General features: G+C 38.0%; 1 non-coding gene across 1 annotated transcript; it reads left to right on the top strand.

Moving 5' to 3' along the window:
• Nucleotides 1-3,106: 3,106 nt before the first annotated feature.
• LOC146403826 (U6 spliceosomal RNA) lies at nucleotides 3,107-3,210 on the top strand. Its single transcript, XR_014845007.1, has one exon. It is a non-coding gene; the product is annotated as a U6 spliceosomal RNA (small nuclear RNA).
• The last annotated feature ends 15,648 nt before the right edge of the window (nucleotides 3,211-18,858 follow it).

Raw genomic sequence — 18,858 nt, forward strand, 5'->3', positions numbered from 1 at the left:
AATAGAAAATAAGCAGGAAAAAAAGGAGGTCTGGAAGATTAATTTGGAAAATGTATAAAGAACAGAACAAAAAGACAAATAGATGGAAAGGAGGTGAGAAAATTGGAAAGCCCAATGAAGATGTAATATCTGAATAACATAAGTTCCAGAAAGAACAGACCAGAGACAAGGTAGAAGGAGGAATGACTGAAGTGGATTTCTCAAGATGAAGAACATAAATTTCTTAATGGAAATGACACACCAAGGACCCAAGATAATAGATTAATTAAGCATATCATTGTGAAGTTAGGAACAATTCTTAAAATATATGGTTCTAATTGCCCATAAGAAGAAAGAAAAAAAGTAATGCTGAAAAGTAGATTGATGGATTTGTATGTTTAATATTCTGAAGGAAACTCTAATCTAGAGTTCTATACTTGCTCAAACTACTAAGCAAAGAGTAGAATAAAGTCTTGGAGATGTTACAGTCTCAAAAAATATGCTTCCAACATATTGTTTCTCACAAAGCAACTGTGCTATATATTCCAGGAATATGAGATAGCAAACCAAAAATGAAGAACTATGGGAAACAGAAAACACGAGTTTCAATTAAGGAGAGAGGTGAAGGGTATTCCCAAGATGATATTAAAAAGCAGATAGCAGCATGACTGCTGTACCCAAAGCATAGAGAGTTCCAGCCAGGATTTTAACATGTTCATGAATATAGTTTAGAACCCCACAGGCACACCATCCTTTTCCTTGAATGGATGGATCAGCACTGTCAAAGTCAATGAATCCCACTTTTACTATCATCATTATTTAAAGATGATATTTGAAGGAGATAGACTGAGGCGATAATAAAAATCATACGAAGCTGGCTTCTCTCTCTCTCTTTTTGTCCATGCTCAAGGCATGTGAAAGTTCTGGGATTAAGGATCAAACCCATGACACAGCAGTGACAACACTGTCTTCAACCTGCTAAGCCACAGAGGAACTCCTGGCCTCTCTCTCTTTTTTTTTTTTTTGTCTTTTTTTTTGCCATTTCTTGGGCCACTCCCACAGCATATGGAGGTTCCCAGGCTAGGGGTCTAATCGGAGCTGTAGCTGCCAGCCTACGCCAGAGCCACAGCAATGCAGGATCCGAGCCGCATCTGTAACCTACACCACAGCTCACGGCAACGCCGGATCGTTAACCCACTGAGCAAGGGCAGGGATCGAACCCGCAACCTCATGGTTCCTAGTCGGATTAGTTAACCACTGCGCCACGACGGGAACTCCTTCTTTTTAACTCTCCTTTTAGAAAGAGACTTCAGATTCTCGCAGACTACAATTCAGAAAACACATACACACACACACACACAAACATACAAACTTACCCTAATAAGAGGAATAACCCTCTATATGGCACAAGTTCCTATGCCCCTGAAAAATATAAAAGAAGCTGGTAAAAATAATAACCTCTAGGAGGGGGAAATGGATGGCTTCAGGAAAAGCGTGTAAGAGTTCTTTTTCTTTCTACTGTTACTTTTGAATTTTATACCAAGAACATGAATTATCTAGATAGATGAAATTAAAATGATGGCAATAAAATGCATTCTCTCTCCAGAAGCTTTAACTGTGTTAAATGTCTCTTTGAGATGTTCAGAAGCTCACCAATTACACATAAGATTCCATGTAAACAGTGCGATTCTAGGCCCTCTGCCTAGTCCAGGGTATCAGAACCTAACTTCCCTGGGAGTCAGAATCTTTATCTGTATCTTACTGTTTTGTTACCAGGAAATGGGTTCAGGAGAGGAGGAACAAACTACCTAAAAGTAATCTGGGATGCTGAGACCGGTACAACAGGATGGGGCTGAAGAACGGGTGCTGTGGAACTTAAGGTAAAAAAGTTAACATAAAAAAGTTAACATAAAACACAGAGACATTTATCTTAAGTACAGGTGGGAACTGGGGGACTCAAGGTCTCAGGGACTAAGAGCCCTGCCTCAAGAAACCACACTGCTTTTATTGTGCTCTTGAGGATTACGCCAAGTGAAAAGGGGTTGTAGGTGCAGGATATAGGGTTTTTTTTTTTTTATTATTTTATACGTTCTTTTATTATTTTAAAAGTCACTTAGCTTTTACTCTAAACTTTAGGCATTTAAGAATCATTAGCATTTGAGTTAGCTATCTATGCAGAGCATTTCAGAGAATCCTCACTGTGCTTCTGCAAAAGCCATGCCTATTTGTGGCAACCCTGTGTGCCTAGGTTTGCACCTTAGTTCTCTTTGCTAATGCATATTCTGCTAACAACCACTCATAAACCACTTGGCCATGAGGTTCCTCTTTCTCTTATTCTTTAGAGGACATATCATGCTTGTGCAAACGGTGTGCCAATCTGCACAGGTCTGGGCGTGCCTAGACCAATGTATTATGTCCTCATTCAGCTGACCCCGTGAATAATGATGCCTTTAGGTCTTTGTTCTTAAGCTTAAGTCATTTACCATCACCATGACTGTTTCTCAAGCAGGAAGACCGGACAAAGTAAGGAAAGACAAGATGGAGTTTTCAGCAAAGAGGCTGAAAAAATATTATAAAAACATGTCTTGCAAGACAGGGACCCCCCCCCCAAAAAAAGAGTCACTTAATCAACTTCACTAGAAAGAGTGGGGTGTGAGGATAGAAATTTGTGTGTGCACTGAAACCATTTAAAATGCTAGAGTAACTTCAGGAACATATTATTTGTAAAATATTTATAAATTTTTCAAAGAGTGGTACAGGTTTATTTTTCACAGGAAACACAGGCTCTGTCAATGGACTTTCACCTTTAAGAATTCTGTGTTTTGGATCAGGAATTAATTCAAAATATGCCATCCTTTCATTTCACTTTTGTGAAGTTGAAAGCTAACTGAAAATATTGGAAAAGATGTGACAACTGATAATTAACCTTAACCTTATTTATCTGGAAAAAATGTTGTTAGCTGTTTCATCTATTATATCTTGCTGCACTGTAACATTGAATTTGCAACATCAATATTAACATTGCCCAAATATGCTCTTGAAATTGTCTCTAAATAAATAAGCTTTTATCTATAACTTCATAATCTATAACATTTAAAATTCTGTACCACATAAGAACAGATACTAATTGCTTACTTTAGTAGCAAGCCTACAAAAATTAGAATGATGCAGAGATGACCATGGCCATTACAGAAGAATGACATGCAAATTCATAAAACTTTCAATACTTTTATAAAAAAACTTGAGATTTTTTCTTTTTTAGCAGACATGTGCTGAAGAATCACCAAAGTGAGTCCTTCAGATGAAAATCAAAGGACACTAGCCAGTAACTTGAATCCATATGAAAAAATAAAGAACATCAATAAAGGTAAAACTATATAGATAAATATAAAAATAGTATAAATGTACTTTTTGTAACACTTTTTTTTCCCTCTTGTTTTAAAAGACAACTGCATAAATTAATAATTATAACTTTGTTCATGGGCATATTATGTATAGATTCTTTTTTTTTTTCCAATTTGGCCACACCTGTGGCTTGTAGAAGTTCCTGGTACAGGGATCAAACCTTCACCACAGCAGTGATCTAAGCCACTGCAGTGACAATGCCAGATCCTTACCCCACTGAGCCACAAGGGAACTCCAAGATGCAATTTTTATATCAGTAATAGCACAAAGTAGGGCAAAGTAATAGAGCTACATAGGAGGAAAATTTTTTATACTATTTAAATTAAGCTGGTATTAATCAAAACCAGATACTTCCAAGTTAACATGCTATTTGTAATCCTTAGGGAAAACATTAAGAATATAACTAAAAAATAGAGTAAAACATAAGAGGATTGAAATTATACACTAGAAAATATCTCTTAAACAACAACAGCAGCAGCAGCAACAACAACAAAAGGGGCCAGTAGTAGAGGATGAGAAATTAGGAAAAAATGTGACACATGGAAAACAAATCACAAAAGTTGGACTTAAATCCTACCTGACTTACATTTGATATAAAAATTATAAAATTGAATATTAATTACATTTAATATAAAAAGATTAAACATTTTATCTAAAGGGAGACATTTCAGAATGGGTTAAAAAATGATACAAACATATGCTGTATACAAGTGATATACTTTAAAGTCAAGAGCTTTTTTTGTACAGGTTAAGTATAAAAGCATTAAAATAGGTATACTGAGAGTTCCCGTCATGGCTCAGTGGTTAACGAATCCGACTAGGGACCATGAGGTTGAGGGTTCGATCCCTGGCCTTGCTCAGTGGGTTAAGGATCCGGTGTTGCCATGAGCTGTGGTGTGGGTTGCAGACATGGCTCAGATCCCACATTGCTATGGCTCTGGCGTAGGCTGGCAGCTACAGCTCTGATTGGACCCCTAGCCTGGGAACCTCCATATGCAGCGGGAGCAGCCCAAGAAATGGCAAAAGACAAAAAAAAAAAAAAAAAAAAAAAAAAAGATATACTGTAATAATAACAAGAAAACAAAACAACACAACAATAAAACTGGAATGGCTAAGCAAATATCAGAAAAATATGTTTAAGAACAGAAGTTTTAGTAGAGACAAACAAAAACATTTTATAATGATAAAATGATTATTCTGTCAAGAATGTTATAATAATTATAAACTTATCTAACTAGAGAGCTTAAAGTATGATGAAGTAAAATTGGACACAATGGAAAAAAGAATCAGACACTTCTACAATAATAGTTGGATGCCTTAATACCCCTCTTTTAATACCAGAACAGACAAAATCAACAGGAAAATAAAAGACACTTGAACTACATTATCAATCAACTTGACCTAATAAATATCTATGGGACATTCCACCCAACAGGATCAGAATATTCATTCTTATATTCTTTTCGAATGCATATGGATAGATTATATGCTAGGCCGTAAAAAAGATTTTAATACATTAAAAGTATGTAAACAACAGAAAGTGTGCTCTCAGATGACAATGGAATGAAATAAGAAATAATTACCGGAAAGAAATTTATGAAACTCACAAACACATGGATATTAAATATCTGTAAATAATTCATGGGTCAAGTAGGAACTCTTAAGGGAAATTACCAATACTTTGAGATGAATTCAAATGAAAGTACAACATATTAATATCAGATTGGTCCCACATAAAAAGCAGAAGAGTTAGACAAAGAGATCTAAATAACGAAGTGCAATAGACTGAGGATAATTTGAAGTCTGGGAACAGCTCAGGAAGAGCAATAGCACACTGAAATTCTGTGTGAACTTGTACCACTCTTCTGAATGCTTTATATATATTACTCATTTAGTTCTTGCTATAACCACATTAATTAAATACTATTGTTAACCCCAATTTACAGAAAAGGAAGCTAGGGCACTAAGTGTAAAACAATTTTTTGAATGTAACTTGGAGCCATAATCAGAACCAAGTTATCTGTGTCTACCATCTTAATTTAAAAATGTATTTTGAACATATTTTGTCCATAAATATTTACAAACTCCTCATAAGGAGTGATGCCTTTCAGGATTCTTATAACAGACCCACAGGAAGGAAGAAAATACTGATGGAAAGCAATCTCCACTTTTATTAGAAGTGGGTAGTTCCTAGAATTCAGTGGGTAATTCCTTAATAACTATGAGAAAATAACATTAAAGTAATGTGAATGACAGAAACTCAGAAGGACAAGGATTATTGGAGAGGAGATTATAATAGATGATCAATGTCAACAAAATTTTGGAAGATGAACAGTGGATGGATTAATGTGATTTAGATGTAGATTTTCTTCACTTTGCAAAGATTCCTCAAGAGAGAAGTGAACAAAAATTCAGCAGATTTTCCCCTAAAACTTTGGTAAGTCTCAAGAATTGGAAACACCATAAAACAGACATACACAATAGACCTGAAAACTGAGATTATTTGAAATTCTGTTTAAGGAGTAGATATACCCACCCCCAAACTTTCCAATCTCAAACAAAAAACAGTGAATTCTCTTTGGCTATTCTAGTAAAAGCATAGAGGTTTCTATGGAGAGTTCGGTCAGAGAGACTCTTGATTCTGGAATCCTACACAAATGGAAGTGGCATAAGTTATTAAAAACAGAGTTTGAGTTAAAGTCAGCATGATGGAAGTTACCATAGTGGCTCAGTGGAAACACATCCGACTAGTAACCATGAGGTTGCAGGTTCGATCCCTGGCCTCGCTCAGTGGGTTAAGGATCTGGTGTTGTCGTGAGTTGTGGTGTAGGTCGCAGATGTGGCTCGGGTCCTGTGTTGCTCTGGCCATGGCTGTAGCCAGCGGCTACAGCTCCGATTCTACCCCCAGCCTGGGAACCTCCATGTGCCGCTGATGCGGCCCTAAAAAGGAAAAAAAAAAAAAAAAAAAAAAAAAAAAAAAAGTCAGCATAACGAACTCACTGCTTATTCTCCTAGATGTAGGTTGCCAAGTTTGTTCTTCATGCTAGTAAATGAACAATTCATCTATGGGAAAATTCAATATCCAGGGAGAAAAGATCCATTTAATTTTGGGATAAGCAAAATTAAATGTCCCTGGCCCTACCTGGTCATAACTCTGCAGCCCAGCTATTTACAAGCAATAGAAATGCCATTCATGTTCTACCTTATTCTTAAAATTAATACCTGATTAAGTTTAAAAGACATTTGCAGAAATCATTTAATATAATAGAGACCAACAAACAGGGAAACAACAAACAGTAGAAAGGAAAACAAAATAAAAATAGACAGACCATAGTGCAGACAAAAATTAAAAATTAGTATTTTCTGAAAAACTTTAACAAACTACGAGTCTAATACTGTATATTCCAAAGCAACAAGAATGATATCTCTAAAAGAATCATGACATGATAAAGTAAATCATTATTGAACAGCTCAGAAGATATAGGAAATCTCCCAGAAAATAGAACAACTACTACAAAAGAGAGATGGAAATAGGAAAAAAATTGTAAATTAGAGTGTCAACATCAGAGGTACAACATCCTGTTAACATCAATTTCAAAAAAGAAAAACAGAGGAAAATGCTAGGGAGAAATAACCAAAGAAATAAGGCAATATCAGAGAAGTAAAGTGCACAGATTTTCAGATACAGAGTATCCAAAGAGAGCTAAGCAAAATGAGTTAAAAACTTCATCTCACTGTATATTATTATGGAGTATTAGAATTTCGAGGATAAATAGAATATCCTAAAAGATTTGTGACTATTGGGGCGTCAGGAGGAAGACAGTGTCAATATATAAAAGAATTAATAGTGAGAATGACATTGGACGTCTCAGTAGCACTACTGGAAACCAAAGAAAATGAAAAATTCTTTCAAATTTCTAAAGAAAAATAATTTTCAATCGAAAGTTGCATATCTAGCCAAGCTACTAATTGTGTATAAGGTGAAGTTGAGACATTTTCAAATGTTTCAAATATTTCACAAATCTTTGAATCCTGTTCTGTTTGATCAGATTGAAAGGTGTTTTGCAGTTACTTATATTAGAAAATCTGAGAATAATTTAATTATTTATACACAGAAAGCTAAGCAAGCTACTGAACAATGAAAATATGGCATTTATCAAGTCTAGGCAAAACACAAGTTTGTATAAAAGTGCAATTATAGGAGTTCCCCTGTGATACAGCAGTTTAAGGATCTGGCATTGTCACTGAATTGACTTGGGCTGTGGCTGCTGTGGCATGAGTTTGCTCTGTGGCCCCGGAACTTCCACATGCTGCAGATGCTTCCACATGCTGCTACAGGCATGGTCAAAAAAAAGGTAATATTTCACCATGTAATTCAACAGTGTAAGATGTTACCTGATCAAAATAACAAAGCCTATGAATATTGCTTTAACAGTGACTTTTGTTATATATACATTGGGAACAACAGGGAAGAGTAAGAGAGAACTGGTAAAACACTATGTATATATCTTATTAGAAACTAGTGGATAATGTTTAAAAAGAAAAATGAAATAATGGCGAACAGTGTAAAGATGTAATTTCAAATAACAGAAGAGATTAATTTTTATAAAAGTATCTTTATGGTCAGAAAGACGGGGTTGAGAGGAATTAAGGTTAAAAATTGCTTTTTTTTGTGGTTTTTGACAATTATAAACTTTCTGTTAAAATGTCTCTTTAAACCAGCTATAGCTACTGATTTGATAAAAAAGAATTAACTTTTACAACTGTTTGTTATTCTGGTCCCACTTGTGTCTCTAACTTTGTGTCCATTAATGATCTGAGAATAGTCAGCACAATCAAAATATAGTTGCCATCTCAGTGTTACTGCTGCATTGTTTTCTTGGTTCTCGCCTGAGCATGCAGCAAAGAATTGGTGCAGCGAGCTCCTTGAAAGCAAGAGCAAGCTCCTTAAAGTGAAAGTGTTATAGCTTGGAGGTGTGACAGCTCAAAAATGTTAGGTCTGTCAGGCACTTAAAAAAAAAAAATCATCAAAGTCAGAAAGAGAAAGACAAACACCATATGATATCACATATCTGGAATCTAATATATGGCACAAATGAAACTTTCCACAGAAAAGAAAATCATGGACTTGGAGAATAGACTTGTGGTTGCCAATCGGGAGGGAAAGGGGGAAGGGAAGGGGAAGGGGGAGGGGATGGGGGAGAGGGAGGGAGTGGGATGATGGGATGCTTGGGGTTAATAGATGCAAACTATTGCCTTTGGGATGGATTAGCAATGAGATCCTGCTGTGTAGTACTGGGAACTATGTCTGGCCATTTATGCTAGAGCATGATAATGTGAGAAAAAATGTATACATGTATGTGTAACTGGTCACCATGCTGTACAGTAGAAAATTGACAGGACACTGTAAACCAGCTAGAATGGAAAAAAAAAATCAGCAGGTTTGCCAAACCGAAAGTGTTTTAGCCTTGTCAGTGATGACTTGGAGACTGTGATTGGGTTTGCCGAAAGGAAAGTGTTGCAGCAAGTATATTAAAGCGAAAGTACACCCTAAGAGGGAGAGCAAACTGCCCTGCCAGGAGGGATTGGTCCTGTTTTACAACTGGGTTTTCCTATATCCCATTGCTGTGGACCTCGGTGGGGACCTGATTCTTCCTGCCCAGCCCCACTGCGTGTGCCTGAGAGCTGGGTGTTGATTCGTCTCTTGCATGGAGCATATTTGATTTTCTGACTGGTCTCAGGCAGGATACTTTATTTGCATGGAAGATGGTCCCAGGGAAGTTCCCTGGAGAGTCCCTTTACCTTGCTCCTGCACTTGTTCCTACTGTTCCTATAGAAGCAGGGTGAGGAGTGGGCACATACCTTTTTGGATTAGGAAGGAGTAGCCCATGTTGCTCGAGGTGGAAGAAGGGGCATTACAATGAGATGGGTGGGGTGATGATAAGGGTCTGGTAATTTTTGTCTTGGCCAGAGGTTTTAAGGGGACTTCAAGCCCAATATTAGGAATCAAATACCATCAGTTCTAGGGCTGCCATAACAAATACTGTTGCAGAAACTTGGCCTCTGTCCACTGGTGCCAAAGAGAAATACAGAGACAGTTCTGAGTCAAGGAAAGGAGTAGATTTTATTACTTTGCCAGGTAAAGGGAGCCACAGCAGGCTAATGTCCTAAAGGCTGTGCCCTCCTTTGGGAGGGGTGTATAGTTTGGGAGTAAAAAATAGGGCCGCACATGAGGATCAGGGAAGATTCAGGCTTGCATTCTTCTTCAAAGCTGGTGTTTACTGGCCCCGGGACTGGTTCTGATTGGTCCTTGAGATTATCATACCTGTGACCTTCTTTCTGAAATGAAGAATGCTTTATCAAGTAGTTACCATCTTTCATTTGTTGGGGGTTTTAGTTCTGCAAGAGAACTCAAAGATATTGTTATGTATATTCCTTGACGAGGAACCAGGACCCTGCCCCAAGGCTACACTATTGTTTCTTGACTCTTCCTCCCCTGTCTCTGCATCCTCTCCCTTCCCTGATTAGCAACGGCTGGAAGGTTTGCTGACCTTATTGTCTTGATCCAGAAACTGTATTTTCTCTCTAAAGTAAACAGTATTATCTCTCTAGTTTGTGTCTTAAGATTCTTTTCAGAGAGGATGCTTGTAGTTCAAATGATTTGGCTGTATTTCACCAGTATTATTACAAGATAGTCAGATCTTGGCTGGGCTCCAGTATAGTCCTCAATCTCTTAATTCCATTGGGAGACTGGTCTGAAAGCCACAGTTTCCTTATATTCCAAAGAACAAAACAAACAAACAAACAAACAAATAAATGGATCTATTTTGAAAATCAGATCTCCTCTTTCATCCATGTTAATTTTCTTCTACCTAAATTACTTCCTGAAAGTGATTTTTTTAATGTTTCTTAGAGACCCTTTTTGTATATTTCCACACTAGTACAGAGAAAATCGTTTCTTCTAGATCTCATAATTTTTCCATTTGAAGAATTAATTATTTTCGCATGTCACTTAGAGTTTATCCATTCTCCTAGACATGCCTTTTTACTGTGTATTTGAGCATCATAGGGAAGAAATTCTACTCCTGATAATGTTAACTGGTCATTGAGTCACAGAGAGCTATTGTTCTTATTTTTCAGTAAGAAGATTCTGTGGGGGTGGAATTTTAAGATGTAAGTTTATTGTTTTTCTGCACTCAAATTATGTTCCCCTTGTTATAGAAATTGACCAGTGTCATGTGCTGCTGACTTTTTAGAATCCATGTACATATAATCCAGTGTTATTATATAGAACATTCATCAGAAAGACATACTGTAAAATAGCTTTTATTTAAACTTCCAGTTTTCACTATAAGCCTAAAGATTTAACTTCTATATTGCCCTCTGGTGGTGGGCCCTGTCAACTTCATGTTTATAGATCTAGATTGCATATTTACCAGGAGCTAAGTAGATATTCTACTTCTCACGTACAAGTTAAAGAGTAGATGATAGGAAGCATTGAGATTTATTGAAACTAATTAAGGATATCAGTAGCCTGACTGTTGGGGTTTTCAAAAATATAAAATATTTATTCTTTTTTTGGTCAATCTTATTTCATGAAAAAGAATATAAATCCTTGTTTACTTGCAATAAAAGAATAATGATTGATGATATTCTTCATTTTGACCAAATAGTTTTGAAACTGACAGCATTGACAGCTTGAACCTAGCCCAAACCCAGACTGGGATTTGAACCCAGCCAAAACCCAGATTGGGATTTAAACCCATGGTTTTAAATTAGAATCACTCACCCTGTGTCTGAACTCACTGAGGTTCAGGTTCTTCATGCCTCTGTGCAGAAGGAATTCAGTGAGAGACAAAGTGATAGGCAAGAAATAGATTTATTAAGATAGGACGCTTGGCTTGTAAGGGATGCAAGCAGGCAGGCAAGGAAGCTCTGCCTTGAGGATCCAGTGGGCTACAGTTTTATCATCCAGGGGATGTGGGGGTTGGAAAAGCCCACCTCTTTCTTTCCGGGAGTAGTAGCTCCTCCTTGGTATCTGGTAAGGTATGTATTCAAATCAGCAGAAAGGCAGTCCTCAAACTCCTGCCCTTGGTCTGAATCTGAATGCAGACCTCATCCCATCCACCACCCAACGACCTGAGGCAATTCTCACACCTCCACTAGTCAAGCAAGCCTGCCTTGTTCTGATGGCTTTTTCTGAGCAATTTATTAACTTGGAGTGATCGCCCAAAGTCCATTTCCCTCTTCATCTATGATCCTCTGCTGGGACTTCTGCAACTACCCGTGCCTACTCCATCCATATCGGTTTCTCCGAAAATGTGAGCTAAAATATAAGTTGAACTTTCCAAAATATTCTTTAGAAAATAAACTCCACATATAATTTCAAATTATGACTTAATTTTACTTTAAATTTAAACATCTCAAGACAACATCAAACTCCTGGAAGAGAACATAGGCAATACATTCTACGACATCAACCTTACAAATATTTTCTCAGGTCAGTCTCCCAAAGCAAAAGAAATAAAAGCAAAAATAAATTTAAACATCTCTATTGACTTAAATTCTGTACCCTGCAATTTCAGATGATTCTCTCCTTTATAGCTTATTCTTCCCTTCTGTAAATAAAATGCATATTGAATGCCTACCATGAAATTGTGATATTGGTAAACTTGATTTTGATATTTTGATTTAGCAGTGGGATTGAGATTGTGTGTTGATGAAATTTTCCCCTAGGGTGTGGAAGATGGTATTTTTAAAGGTTTTTTTTTTTTTTTTTTTTTTTTTTTTTTTTTTTTTTTGCCAATCCTGTGGCATTGTGAAAATTCCCAGGCAAGGTATTGAACCTGCACAGCAGTGACCATACTGGATCCCAAACCCACTGAGCCACCAGGGAACTCCATTTTCTTTAGTTTTTACAGGCTGAATTTGAACAGAGCAAACTGGAGACTCTATGTATGTGTGCATCCATGCAGGTGTGTGTGTGTGTGCCACATGCGTGTGTGTGTGTGTGTGTGTGTGTGTGTGTGTGTAGGACTACTGAGAATACAGAACAGATTCTGGACAGGAAAGAGCAATGGTGTATGAGAAGGGAAAAAAAAACACATAAAAGACCAATTTCACTTTTTTTTTTTTTTGCTTTTTAGGGCCAGACTCGTGGCATGTGGAGGTCCCAGGCTAGGAGTCTAATTGGAGCTACAGCTGCTGGCCTACACCATAGCCACAGCACTCAGGGTCCGAGCCATGTCTGTGACCTACACCACAGCTCATGGCAATGCTAGATCCTTAACCCACTGAGCAAAGCCAGGGATTGAACCCACATCCTCGTGGTTCCTAGTTGGATTCAATTCCACTGCGCCATGACAGAAACTCCCCAACTACTTCTATTTAATTTATCTCCTGACCTGGATGCATCCTTATTTTCCACCATCCTTTGCTGATCTGTGTGCAAAAGGTCAGGGTTTCTAGTTATCCCTGTAAGTTTTATGGACCTTTCAATATCCCATGTATAGGGAATAGAACCTTGAAATTTTCCCCATAAAATTTTTCTTTCTCTCAGAGTTTGTCTCTGAGCCATGCAGTGAGGTAGGTACTGTTGTGAAAATCTGTACTCACTTGTTAAATAGAAACCACTCATTTAAATAAATAAACAGGATCTTGAGTCAATTGCAGGGCACCTCCAGTCTCCACAAAGCTGAGATACTTTGGGACAGGAAAGTCTTTTAGTATCTTCTTAAATTAAAAGACAAAATTATTGAGCAATTCTAGGACTAACCCTGCAGTCATTACAGGATTTTGTATTTGTCTAGTCATGCCCTTTCAGGAACACCAAATAGTTCAATAACTCTTATACTGAAGTTAAGAGGAAGAATAATACGGAACAAAGTCTATACTTAAAGTCTGTGTCTTATTTTTATTTTCTCCTGGCACATAGTAGGTAACTGGTAAATGTTCTCGATAAATAATAAAAATATAAAAGATGCTTCATAAAATTTCAACTTTTCTTATAGTGTAGGGGTTGATGATGAAAAGTTTGGGAACTTCTGATCCGTGTTAATGTCCCTGCCTTGAGAACTGCAGGAAGCAGCATTTAGATGGAAAATGATGCCAAGAGACCCATAAGTAGAGTATAGGCATTTATGTCATTCTTTCTTATAATGTCATTTATTGGTTTTCAGCATCTAAATTTGAAAAGCTGCCTGAGGCTGCCTAGGATCTGCAACAAGGATCACAGCTGTGATGTCTCCTCCCTCTCCCCAGTGGTGCTGGTACAGGCCTGAGGCTCTCCGCCCACCTTGGTACTGCTCAAGGCAGTGGCTTTTCTCCATTAGCCTCACTTTGCTCCATTTGACTCTTCTTTTTCCCCCCTTTCCAGCTTTATCGAGATGTAATTGACATATAACACATATGTCACCCCCCATAGTTAATTTTTTTCTTTGTGCATGTGTGTCTGTTGAGAACGTGTAAGATCTACCCTCTTAGCAGCTTTCAAGTATGCGATCGTGTTGTTGACACCACTCATCATGCTGTGCATCAGACTCCCAGAACTTACCTTCTAACTAGATGGTGGTACCCTTTGACCAATGTCTCCCCATTTCCTCTACTCTCCAGCCCACCGTGATAGCCACCTTTCTTCTCTGTTTCTGAGAGTTTAGCCTTTTGGGAGTCCACCTATAAGTGAGATTATACAGTGTTGTTCTTTCTCTATCTGACTTATTTCACTTGCTATGATGCCCTCAAGTTTCATCTATGCTGTTGTGGGATTTCTTTACTTTTTATGGCTGAATAATATAACATCATGCGTACATATGCACCATATTTTCTTTATCCATTCTCTGTCAATGGACACTATAACAACAGAAACGCAGTTCCTGCAAGTGTCCAAGTTAACAAAAGGCAAAATCTGGATGTTGCTAGGAGTAGATTCAGGCAGTAGATTAGGCTACATCCCACAGGCAGGAAGGCCACTATTTGGGGAAGAGCTGCTTTGAGTATGAGTCAAATAAATAAAATAATTGACTTATCACTAGATCAGAATTGACTCATCTCTTTTAGACATATCACCATAGATATGAAGTGGGAATTAGTGGAAAAGGCAAATAGTCATCAGAAAACCCATTCTTGTTATTTTGTAGAAAGGAGAATATACAGTCTCCCCAGCAGAACCTCAGATGACATGAACCTCAGTGACATGTATCAGCCTCATTAGGATATAACTGCAGAGGAAAAAATATAAGCAGAAAACAGAAGAGAAATAGTGCCATTAATATGGTAATAAGTAGCTCTATATATCTCAAAAGCCTCCTGAAAGCACGTATGGGTTTCCATACAGCATAATAATTAATATCCATAAAACTTGCATCTTAAGAAAAAAAAAATTGTGTCTTCTACCTTCTTTTAGAAAGTGATAGGAGTTCCCTGGTGGTCTTATAGATTAAGAATCTGGTGTTGTCACTGCTGTAGCATGGGTTCAATCCCTGGCCCAAGGAATTTCCTGCATGCTATGTGCATGGCCAAAAAAAAAAAAAAAAAAAAAAAAAAACAAAAAAAAACACAAAGTGATGGAAAGGTACTTATATTTGAGAAACTTTAATAAATATAGCATTTTGGGAGTTCCCACTGTTGTTAAGAATTGACTATAGTGTCTTAGGTCACTGTGGAGGCAAAGGTTCGATCCCTGGCCTGGCCGAGTGGGTTAAAGGATCCAGTGTTGCTTCAGCTGCCAAATAGGTCACAGATGCAGCTCAGAGCCAATCCTTGTCCTGGGGAACCTCCATAGACTATGGGTGCAGCCATTAAAAAAATGTATATATGTATGTATATATACATAGAGAGAAAGAGAGACAATTAGTACACTTAAATATTTGGTCTAATAATTTAAAAATGTTTCTTACAGTATGCATCATTTTCTGATGAAATAGGGGGAAAATAGGGTGCTAAGGGATGAGGGGGACATGCAGTATTACACCAATTTTCTCTTTCTCTTGTTTTCGTTGCTTATATTTTCCAGGCCTAAAGAAGTAGTAAAATTATGCACCTAAGACTGAATAAAAGATTTCATAGACACATTTCATATATATATATACACTATTAGATTTCCACAGATTTCTTCAGGCTGCTGACAGGCTACTTGCTTAAGCTGAGATGCCTCTAAACAAAGCCCATGAAGAAACTAAGACTGAGTAAGTCAACTTATTTATTCTGTGAGTAACTTGGCTGCAGAGCAAACTAAATTGTCCTTCTAACCCTACTGTTTGAACTCATTGTACTTATCTGAGAATCACTATTCTAAAACTAGAGAAGGGGGCTAGGGGAGTTAAAAGAGACAAAAGATCTTAATATGGTCTCCTCAGAGTCTTAAAGGTCAGGAGACAGGTTTATTTCTAATGGTTTTAAAAAGAGAAGAAAAGTTGTGGTTTAATGGTCCCCTTTGGAATTCAAGTTCCAACTCAGGTGTAGTCTGAATGCTAGTCCACCTTAAGGGCATCACTGAGGGGGCCTTTCTCATCATGTAGCCAGGGAATTTCTAATTTTTATATTATTTTATCTTAGTGAATGACATTGATGAGGGTTTTTGAAACCCTTAAATTCTGCAAAGGGACTTGATATTTAAATTTAAAAAAAAATTTTATTTTTTGGTTTTTAGGGCTGCACCTGCGGCATATGGATGTTCTCAGGCTAGGGGTCCAATTGGAGGTACAGCTGCAGGATTACACCATAGCCTCAGAAACATCAGATCTGAGCCACATCTGCGACCTACACCACAGCTCACAGCAACGCTGGATCCTTAACCCATGGAGCAAGGCCAGGGATAAACCCTCAACTTCATTGGATTTGTTTCCTCTGCACCACAACAGGAACTCCAAAAGGGCTTGATTTTGTAATGATACCAAACCTTGGTAAATAGAGGAAGGAGAGATTGATGAATCCTTGACACATTATTATAGTTCTAATTAATTATTTCATAAGGTAAGATAGAGAACTGATCATTTAGAAATCTGAATGAATACTTTGTAGATCATCTATTTCTGTTAAAACTACTGGTTAGTTGAACTCAAACATTTTAGGTATAAAAATGTTTACTCTGGTTATAAAATTTGTTTTAACTCCTCTCAGTTATTCATTTAAATGATGACCAATTCACAAGTAACTTCTTACCATCAGTGGATTGGCCGATGGCTTTGGGATAATTCATTTTATAGCTTTGGATTTCCGGTACTAGCTTTAGATTCTCATTTATACTGTTTCATGTATTTTATTAGTAGTAGGTGGAGGAGGAATCCTAGTAGTAGTATCATTTTTATTTAGTTAGAGATTTTTTCTATAATGTTTTTGGTCAGACATGTACTAGGCAACACACATGTTGAAAGCACTGGTGTTGCGGATGGGAACACATAAGGTAAATTCAGTGTTGATGGTACTAATCACTGCCTTTAATGGAGTTTGTGTTCTGGGTGGAAGGATGTGATGTATGTAATAATCTGAGGGATCAGTAAGATCTGAGGGCAGAAGATCCTGCAAGTGGGTAGTGTATGAAGGAAGCAAGATATGAAGAATTTGCTTTGAATGCTGGCATTAATATTGGCAGAGCTCTAGGAGTTCCCTGGTAAACCTAGTGGGTAAGGACCTGGCATTGGCACTGCTGTGGCATAGCTTCAGTCCCTGGCCTGGGGAATTCCTGCATGCTGTGGGACCAAAATAAAATAAACTACAACAGATGCAGTTTTTGAGTTCTCTTGTGGTGCAGCGGGTTAAAGATGGGGCCTTGTCACTGCAGGGGCTTCAGTCACTGCTGTGGCACAGGTTTGATCCTTGGCCCAGGAACTTCCACATGCCATGGGTACAGCCAAATAAAAAATATTGGTAGATCTTGTGGTCTGTGCACTTGAGTGGGAAAAGAATTTCTGGACTCATACTGGGGTGAAAAGAAAGAAGAGTTTGTTGAGCATGGTGAAGTGGAGAGAAAGTAGAGTTTATTGAGATAAGAGATGCTGGAGGCACAGCTGGACGACTTCCTAATAATCAGGGAGAGCCAACAACAAGCGCATAGTCATGTCTGTTTTTATGACCCAGGGAGAAGAGAAGTTTCAGTATACACCTGCTGACCTGCTGATTGGTTGGGGAAAGAGAGGTCCTAAAATACACTTGCTGGCTGGTTGGGGGTGCATAAGGGCTCTCTAAGGGCAGGGTGAGGAGTGGGCTACATACCTTTCCCAGCAGAGGGTAGGAAGGAGTAGGCCAGGTTGCTCAAGGTGGGGGAGGGGGCATTACAATGAGATGGGTGGGGCTATGATAAGGGTCTGGTAATTCTTGTCTTAGCCAGAGGCTTTGAGTTCTATCCCTTGAAGGGGCTTGAAAACCAGCAGATCCTCCCCACCTTTGTAAGAGCAGTACAGACAAAGCAAGCAGGACTGGAGAATACAGGGGCCAAATAGATTTAACATCATTTCAGCCTAGATGATCACTTCCAGGCTTTAAGTATATGATAATTCACATGTTACCTAAATAGTAAATTTACTTTAATGATGAAAATGTAGAAATTTTGCTGTGAAAGTATACAGGGTAGTAACAACTGGTTTTTGAGAGAAAATAATTTTTTTTCTTATATTGATATTACACCATCTGCCCTAGCACCAGCCTTTACTCTTTTTTTTTTTTTTTTTGCCATCCCTCCACCATGCAGAAGTTGCCAGGCAAGGGGTCAAACCTGTGCCACAGCAACGACCCAAGCTGCTTCAGTGACAGTGTCAGGTCCATAACCCACTGTGCCACTAGGGAAGCTCAGCCTTTCTCTTTGCTGTCTTCATCTAGGTGAGATTAAAGAATCTCTTTATTGCTCATGTTGATTTTTTTCACCACTAGACCTCAGAGCAATCTGAGTGTTCTGGATAGATGGGACAGAATTATGATCTCCTTGGCCAGAGAAGAAAACTAACTTAAAGAATGGCTTTTTCCTTTCCAAAAGCTTAGAAAAGCACATTTCAATCCATCTACATTTATAAAAAATGTTTTAGTATGGAAAAATTTAAATGTTTAGAGAAGTAAAAAGAAAGTAGAAACTTTTGATTGGTCTCATCAAATACCAGTTGCAGACCAATGCAGGCCAATATATTTTCTTTATACCCTCTCTTAATACTACCACCATAATCCCCAGAAATTTTATTTATTTATTCATTTATTTTTTGCTTTTTAGAGCCGCACCTGCAGCATATGAAAGTTCCCAGGCTAGGGGTCGACTTGGAGCCACAGCTGCCAGCCTACACCACAGCCACAGCAATGCAGGATCTGAGCCTTGTCTGAGACTTACACTGCAGCTCACAGCAATGCTGGGATCTTTTTTTTTTTGTCTTTTCGCCTTTTCTAGGGCTGCTCCTGCGACATATGGAGGTTCCCAGGCTAGGGGTCGAATCAGAGCTGTGCTGCTGGCCTTCTCCAGAGCCATAGCAACGTGGGATCCAAGCCGCGTCTGTGACC

This window comes from Sus scrofa, chromosome 4 (genome assembly GCF_054392235.1).
Source record: "Sus scrofa isolate SSC_HxYL_T2T_F1_AM1 chromosome 4, Sscrofa_HxYL_maternal_Yorkshire_Landrace_v2.0, whole genome shotgun sequence".
Taxonomy (NCBI): domain Eukaryota; kingdom Metazoa; phylum Chordata; class Mammalia; order Artiodactyla; family Suidae; genus Sus; species Sus scrofa.